General features: G+C 45.0%; 2 non-coding genes across 2 annotated transcripts; both read left to right on the top strand.

The window, feature by feature from the left end:
- The first annotated feature begins 7,290 nt into the window (after positions 1-7,290).
- Positions 7,291-7,362, top strand: TRNAQ-CUG (transfer RNA glutamine (anticodon CUG)). The gene has a single exon. It is a non-coding gene; the product is annotated as a tRNA-Gln (tRNA).
- Positions 7,363-7,786: 424 nt separating this feature from the next.
- Positions 7,787-7,858, top strand: TRNAW-CCA (transfer RNA tryptophan (anticodon CCA)). Its single transcript has one exon. It is a non-coding gene; the product is annotated as a tRNA-Trp (tRNA).
- The last annotated feature ends 677 nt before the right edge of the window (positions 7,859-8,535 follow it).

The following is an 8,535-nucleotide window of genomic DNA, read 5'->3' as shown; positions in this document are numbered from 1 at the left end:
ATATGATGATCCTGACCGTGTGGCATCAGCTGAGACTGAGTTGAGACGTCTAAAACAAGGATCGGGTAATGTGGAAAAATATTGTACACATTTTCGTCGTTGGTCCACTCAAACAGGGTGGAACGATTCTGCTCTGAAAAGTCTATTTCTTGCTGGGCTCAGTGAAAGGGTTAAAGACCTGCTAATTGCTTATCCTACACCTGAAGATTTGCAACAGGCTATGCAATTAGCTATACGGGTGGATAGAAGACTGCGTGCTAGGGTTAATGAGAGCAAATCCTCTGCTATGTCAGTTTCTGGTTATGATAATGTGTGTACTAACAGTGGTGAACCGATGGAGATTGGATCGGTGGCACCTCGCTCTCAAGAAAAAGACCGTCGTTTTTCGCAAGGCTTGTGTTTCTACTGCGGAAAATCTGGTCATTTGATTAAAGGCTGTGAGCTTCGTATGAAGAAAGAAAAAAAAATGGTCAGTCACGCCCGTATTGCCTGTTTAAATTCCAAGGGTATATTTTTAGCTGCTTCCACGATTGCTCAGGAAAAATTAATGGAATTTCGGGTGTTTGTTGATTGCGGGTCTACACTGAATGTAATTGATGGGGGATTCGTGGAAAAACTCAATTTAAAACCTGAACCTTTGTCATCCCCCATTGCTGTGGTTTCTGTGGATGGCTCCCCTTTGAAGAATATTACTCTCAAGGTCAGTGAATTTCCTCTCACTATTAATGGTGTTCACCATGAGAAATTGGATTTGGTAGTGTTGAATAACTTGCCTTCTCCAGTAATATTGGGTTTGCCCTGGTTAAAATTTCACAATCCTGTACTGGATTGGTCTACCAGTGAAATTAAATCCTGGAGCCATAAATGTTATGACAAGTGTTGTAACGGGCGTATTGCAGCTTTGGATAGGGGAGAATTGCCTGTTCCTATTCAGGATTTTTGGAGAGTTTTTTCTGAGAAGGAATCGCAGGTTTTGCCTCCCCATAGAGACTATGATTGTTCTATTGAATTTGTCCCTGGAGCGACTCTTCCTAAGAGTCGTTTATTTAACCTTACTATTCCTGAGAGGAAGGCTTTGGAGGAATACATACAGACAAGCTTGGCCGCCGGTCACATTAGGCCCTCTAAGTCTCCTGTGGCGGTTGGATTTTTTTTTGTAAAAAAAAAGGACGGCGGTTTACGTCCTTGTCTGGATTTTCGTGAGATTAACAAAATTACGGTACGCAATCCTTACCCACTGCCATTGATTCCTGATCTGTTTAACCAGTTATTGGGGGCCAAGTGGTTCTCTAAAATTGACCTTAAGGGGGCATACAATCTGTTGCGCATGAAGGAGGGTGATGAATGGAAGACTGCTTTTAACACTCCTGTGGGTCATTTTGAGAATCTGGTTATGCCTTTTGGTCTCACTAATGCTCCTGCATTTTTTCAGAATCTGATTAATGACATCCTTAGACCTTTGATCGGTAAAAATGTGGTTGTGTATTTGGATGACATTTTGATTTATTCGCCAGATCTGGAGTCTCATTGGCGGAGCGTGGGTGAGGTATTACAGTTATTAATGGACAATTCGCTTTTTGCTAAGCTGGAGAAATGTGAGTTCGCTGTACAGAGAATTAGTTTTTTGGGCTACATTATCTCCAGCAAAGGTTTTGAGATGGATCCGGTTAAGGTTCAGGCTGTGCAGGAATGGCCTAGGCCTATTGGTTTGAAATCGATACAGAGGTTTTTGGGTTTCGCCAATTACTATAGAAAGTTCATAAAAAATTTTTCTAGTATTGTCAAACCTCTGACTGATCTCACCAGGAAAGGTGCTGATGCGGTTCAGTGGTCTTCTGAGGCCATTGAAGCTTTTGTGTATCTCAAGGAGAGGTTCACCTCTGCTCCCATCTTTATGCAGCCTGATGTTACTAGGCCGTTTTTGGTTGAGGTTGATGCTTCCTCTGTGGGGGTTGGCGCAGTATTGTCTCAGGATAACGGGGATGGATTACATCCCTGTGCCTTTTTTTCAAAAAAATTTTCGGAGACTGAATTGAATTACGATATTGGTAATCGGGAATTATTGGCTATTAAACTCGCATTTGAACACTGGCGCCACTTCTTGGAAGGTGCGGAATTTCCCGTTCAGGTTCTTACGGATCATAAAAATCTGATATATCTTGATGCTGCCAAGCGCCTGAATGCCCGTCAGGCTAGGTGGGCACTGTTTTTCTCGCGGTTTAATTTTTCCGTTACTTACATCCCTGGTACTAAGAATGTTAAGGCGGATGCCTTGTCTCGCAGTTTTTCTCCCATAGTCGGTGCTGAGAAAGAGGAAAACATTTTACAAGAAGGTGTTGTGATAGCTGCTTTAGACTCCGTTTTGGAAGATGAGATTCTTAAAGCTCAGGAGAATGCCCCATCTAACACTCCTCATGGGAGGTTGTTTGTGCCTGAGACCTTTAGGAGAGATTTGTTTGTTGAGTGTCACGAATCTCGGTTGGCAGGTCATCCCGGAATCTCTGAGACCAAGAGACTGGTGGGTCGCAGTTTTTGGTGGCCTGGATGGCAGAAGGAAGTCATTAAGTGGGTGCGCCAATGTACTATATGTGCTAGATCTAAGTCCTCACATACTCCTGCTGCGGGGTTGCTTTGTCCTTTGGAGGTCCCCAGTGCTCCTTGGACACATTTGGCTATGGACTTTATAACTGACCTTCCCCCCTCTGAGGGTTTTACTGTCATCTGGGTGGTCGTGGACCGCTTTAGCAAGATGTGTCACTTGGTTCCCTTCGTCAAACTGCCCTGCGCTAAAACTCTCGCTAAGGCCTTTGTCAAGGAAATTGTCAGACTTCATGGCGTTCCTACTGACATTGTTTCTGATAGGGGTCCTCAGTTCGTGGCTCGTTTTTGGCGTGCCTTTTGTGACAGGTTGGGAATTCATTTGTCGTTTTCGTCCGGATATCATCCTGAATCTAATGGCCAGACAGAAAGGAAAAACCAGGATGTTGAGCAGTTCTTGCGTTGTTTTGTGGCAGACAATCAAGAGGGGTGGTCTGAGTTTCTGCCACTTGCCGAATTTGCTCTGAACAATCATACATCTTCTTCTGCTGGTTGTTCGCCTTTTTTTTGTTGTTCTGGGAGACATCCGTCGTTTGGGTCGTTCTCCAAGTTGGGATCTGCCGTGCCTGAGGAGGAGAATTTTTCCGGTGATTTGGAAAGAGTTTGGACGGATGTGCGTGGTAATCTTCAGGAGGCCAACAGAAAATCTAAAGACTACTTTGATAGGAAACGACAGGAGGTTTTGTTCGCTGTTGATGACATGGTTTGGTTGTCCTCTAGGAATCTGCGGTTGAGGATTCCTTCTAAGAAATTGGGTCCCAAGTTTGTAGGGCCCTTTAAGGTGCTTCAGGTTGTCAACCAATCTGCTGTTAGGTTGGAGGTTCCTACCTCCTGGAGAATTAATCCGGTCTTTCATGTCTCTCTGTTAAAAAAAGCTGTTGTGTCGGATGGTGACGCCTCTGCCTCTGTTCCTCCGGTGGTGGAGGACGGGGAATATGAAATTTGTCGCATCCTTGACTCTAGACGGTATAGAGGTAGTTTGCAGTATCTTGTGGCCTGGAAAGGTTTCGGACCCGAGGATAACTCTTGGGTGAGGTCAGATGATGTTTCCGCGTCCAGACTTATCAGAGCGTTTCACAGGAGATTTCCTGATAAGCCTGGTCCTAGGGGATCCGGAGGATCCTCTTAGAAGGGGGGGTACTGTTAGAACCTTGCTGTTAGGTTTTTTTTCTTTTGCTGGTCACATGACCTTGTTGGCCTATTTAGTCCTGCTCCGCCCTTCTGGCTTTGCTGGACTTCATTGTATATCTACTTTCTAGCTAGCCTGTGCTCTGTATCTAACTCTGTTAGTTTGCTTGGTCTACGGACCTCTATGTTCTATCTATTTTGTTTGTTCGTCTGTCTGCTACTATTTCTGTTAGGAGGTGTCCCATATTCCTCCCAGTCCTTAGTACTTGTAGGGATTCCCTCCCCACATCTATAGGTCTTCGTACAGACTAGATTAGGACTTTAGCAGGTCTGATCGCAGGATCAGGTTCCCTGTTACATCGTAGGGATTCAGCTGAGTCTCATAGTAGGGACAGATCTCCTCTCTTTCCTTAGCTTTGGTAGCAGAACATAACAGTAACAAAGTGATCTATTTCAGCCATAACAGCATGGATGGATATATGTGATTGAGTGATATATACTAGGACATCATCAGCAAATAGAGAGCACTTGTACTCGGTGCCTCCCACCTCAATCCACCTAATATTGGGGTTATGGCGAATTGATGAGAGCAGGTGCTCCGTCACTAGGATGTATAAGAGAGGGGACAGAGGACATCCCTGCCTTGTCCCATTGGTGATTGTGAAAGGTGATGAAAATGTTCTGATGCACCCCCTGGGCCTTGGGACACCCGGAGCCGGACCCTTTTTGGTGGATGCTGTTGGTTGTAGTCTTCGTGGCGGTGACCCGGTTCCGTGGCTCAGGGTGGTCAAACCAGTGGCGGAACTATTTATGTGGTTTTGATGTTTAAATGTCCGACTATGCCACCCGTGGATTGCGGTCAGAGTGAACCGCCGCTGCAGGGCAGACCGCTGAGGCTGGTGTTGTGGGTGCAGCAGAGCATAGCATAACTCCCCACGGGAGGAGTATAGCCTCAGGGCAGTGTATGTGGAGGATGGGGGTGATGGTGCAGGGCAGCAGCAGTAACAACACGGAGTCAGTGATGCAGTCCAGGGCCTTTACTCACAGTTCTTATTATCCAGACCACGTCTGCAGGTAACGGCTGCCCACGTCGTACTGTGCTCACCAGGTGAGGGGCTCAGACAACTCCCAGATAACTTTGGAGCGCTTCACAGGACCCCCTTTGTGTGTCCTTTGTCTGGCCTTTCTTACCAACCCTTCTGTCCGGCTGCCTCGGGCCTCCTCTTGGTAAACTTGGCGCCAGTTTCCCTGACCCTATGTGCTGCCCTCCTAGCAGGTGTAGCAAGGGGCTGCGCCACATAAAATGTCACAGCCTCCGGTTTCTAGCTGAGGGTCGTTTCCTGCCTCCACTAGTTTCGGCGACCGGTCTCCCCCTTTGGCCTGACCCCTCCACGCAGGTGGATTCGGGCGTGCGGTGGCGACTCGCCCGTCCGCACCCCTGGGATCCCTTCGTTCCTCGTTCCTGGAGCCTTCTCCGCTCCTCTTCCTTCCTTCTCCCTCTTCCAGGCCTGGGCCTCTGTTACTAGGCCCGCCTCCGGAGCAGAGTTCATGCAGAGCCCCTGCTCCCTGCCACTTCTGCTCAGACTTCTCTGCACTGAACTAAGATGGTGCCCACCTTTTATACTCCCTTCTCAATGCACCCAGGAACTGCTTCCTCCCTGCTCCTGCACTACATTGTTCCCCTTCCTCAGTGTTCCCTCCCCCCACTCAGCCAGGGACAGGGACTGTCGTGCCCATCTCAGGGGCATATTGGTCTCCCTGCCCCACGGCAATGTGGTGTAATGCATGCAGGTGTCGGGTCCTGATCCACACTCCATCCTTACCTGAGAGTGAGATATTACACCTCTGGGTGAGGTGCAATAACTCTGTAGCAACCGAGCCCTCAGGGTTCTACAGTTCCATTTATCTTCAGCCTAGGTGATGTATTGTGATACAGGGCCGTGATTTTGGCTATAAAAGGGTCCCCTAGACCCCTACCCCAAGCTTTTTAAGAGAATCATATATGGCGTGCCAGGAGACTCTATGGAATGCTTTCTCAGCATCCAACGAGAGTATCTAATTACAAATTTTTAACTGCATCTAGCCCAGGAAATACTTTGTGCCTAGTAGCAGTGTCTGCTAGTCAGCGGATTATCCCGGCTGTTAAGCAAGCTACACCACCTGTAGTTTGGACACTTAATTTTTTCAAAGGAAATGCTTCGGGACCATGGGATACTCAGTGAAGAGCATCAGGAGGCACCCCAAGGCATAGGGGCTGGGACTGGCAGTAGGATGCCTTGCGGTGGACAGCCGAGCTCGATCCTTATAAAAGCTTTTTAACTGCAGCAGCTTTAGTGGACGCTACTGGAGCTGGAATTACGCGGCTGCTGGCATGAGACTTGCCCTCCAATAGATCCTTGTAAATGGATTTAAAGTGTATTCATTCAAATTAGAGAGACAATTTAAATTAAAAAGCTTAGAGCTGCCTCCACCACAGGGGGGCTCGCTTGACCCACCAGCGGACAGGCACCAGTATTGGGAGAGGAGGGCTGGCCGTCAGGGTTCACCGCGGCTCTGGCACAAACCCGGCGACACGGAGGTGGCACGGGCAGGAGCGGACTGAACGTGTTAGCTTCACACTTTTTGGATTTTAGAAGGGCATGACATGCCTATATCTGTGTCTCCCCCTCCTTTTACTCCTCCACCTCTTTTCTTTTCGCATGACTATATGTACTTGTCACTTTTCCATGTGTTAGTTGTGTCTTCTGAGCAGTTTGTCAGCTTTTGGACACTTTTGAAGGTGTTTTCTATGTGTTTCTATGTGTTTTTGTTTGCCTGCCATTGGTTTTAACGGTGTTCGAAGGTGTTCGACGAACAGTTCGGCAAACACACGGGTGTTTGACGAACCGAACCGAACTCGAACACTACGGGGGTGGCTCAACACTATTCCTAATATCAAGATGTTCATTCGTTCTTGTTTATGTCATTTTCAGTCTGTGAGCAAAAGTAGCAAATTTCGAGATTTGCGCGATTTCTTCATACACTATTCATATGAATTATGGGCGGAAAGTTTTCTTTTGTATGATCTTGTGGTGCAACGGTAGCGTGTCTGACTCCAGATCAGAAGATTGCATGTTCAAATCACGCCAGGGTCAAGCAACTTTTTCATTACTTAACCCATGTCTGGATTAAAATTGAAACTATGTTGCTATCTGTCAGCGCAGTGTCTGAAAAAGTGTCTTTTAGTTGAATGTTATAAATTAATATCTTAAAAACAATTATTTGATGAGAAAAATCATAGGGAAGCGAAATCAAAACATTGAATATTTAAGGCACGTTGGGATCTCTTTTCACTTTGATCAAAGCATTGTCATCTTTGAATCCATAAGAAAAAAGGGTTCTTTACTAGACTCTGAATTTTAAACTGGAAAACCCTGCATTCCCAATATCAAGATGTTCATTCATCCTTGTTTATGTCTTTTTCAGTCTGTGAGTAAAAGTAGCAAATTTCGAGAGGGTGTGCCACGATTTCTTCATGCACTTTTGAAGTGAGTTATATTATGGGTGGAAAGTTACTTTTTGTATGATCTCGTGGCGCAACGGTAGCGTGTCTGACTCTGGATCAGAAGGTTGCGTGTTCAAATCACGTCAGGGTCAAAAATCTTTTTCATAACTTAACCCATGTCGGGATTAAAACTAAAGCTGTGTTGCTGTCTGTCAGCACAGTGTCTAAAAAAGTGTCTTTTAGTTGAATGTTATAGATTAATATCTTACAAACAATTCTTTGATGATAAAAATCATCGGGGAACAAAATCAAAACATTGAATTATTTAAGGCACGTCGGGATCTCCTTTCACTTTGATCATAGCATTGTCATCTTTGAATCCATAAGAAAAAGGGTTCTTTACTACATTCTAAATTTTAAACAGGAAAACCCTGCATTCCCAATATCAAGATGTTCATTCGTCCTTGTTTATGTCATTTTCAGTCTGTGAGCAAAAGTAGCAAATTTCGAGAAGGTTTGCGCAATTTCTTCATACACTTTTCACTTGAATTATGGGCGGAAAGTTTCTTTTCATATGATCTTGTGGCGCAATGGTAGCGTGTCTGACTCCAGATCAGAAGATTGCATGTTCAAATCACGCCAGGGTCAAGCAACTTTTTCATTACTTAACCCATGTCTGGATTAAAATTGAAACTGAGTTGCTATCTGTCGGCGCAGTGTCTGAAAAAGTGTCTTTTAGTTGAATGTTATAGATTAATATCTTATAACCAATTCTTTGATGAGAAAAATCATCGTGAAACGAAATCAAAACATTGAATATTTAATGCACTCCGGGATTTCCTTTCACTTTGATCATAGCATTGTCATCTTTGAAACAATAAGAAAAAAGGGTTCATTACTACATTCTAAATTTTAAACTGGAAATCCCTGCATTCCCAATATCAAGATGTTCATTCGTCCTTGTTTATGTCTTTTTCAGTCTGTAAGTAAAAGTAGCAAATTTCGAGAAGGTGTGCCACGATTGCTACATGCACTTTTTCAGTGAGTTATATTATGGGCGGAAAGTTTCTTTTCATATGACCTCGTGGCGCAACGGTAGCGCATCTTACTCCAGATCAGAAGGTTGTGTATTCAAATCACATCGGGGTCAAAAAACCTTTTTCATAACTTAACCCATGTCAGGAATAAAATTGAAGCTGTGTTGCTATCTGTCAGCACAGTGTCTGAAAAAGTGTCTTTTAGTTGAATGTTATAGATTAATATCTTATAAATAGTGTTGAGCATTCCGATACTGAAATATCGGGTATCGGCCGATATTCGCGGTA

This window comes from Phyllobates terribilis, unplaced genomic scaffold (genome assembly GCF_046119375.1).
Source record: "Phyllobates terribilis strain yellow unplaced genomic scaffold, ASM4611937v1 Scaffold_11__3_contigs__length_659146591, whole genome shotgun sequence".
Taxonomy (NCBI): Eukaryota; Metazoa; Chordata; class Amphibia; order Anura; family Dendrobatidae; genus Phyllobates; species Phyllobates terribilis.
Note: the sequence above shows the minus strand (reverse complement) of the source record. Positions and strands in the feature narration are given on the sequence as shown.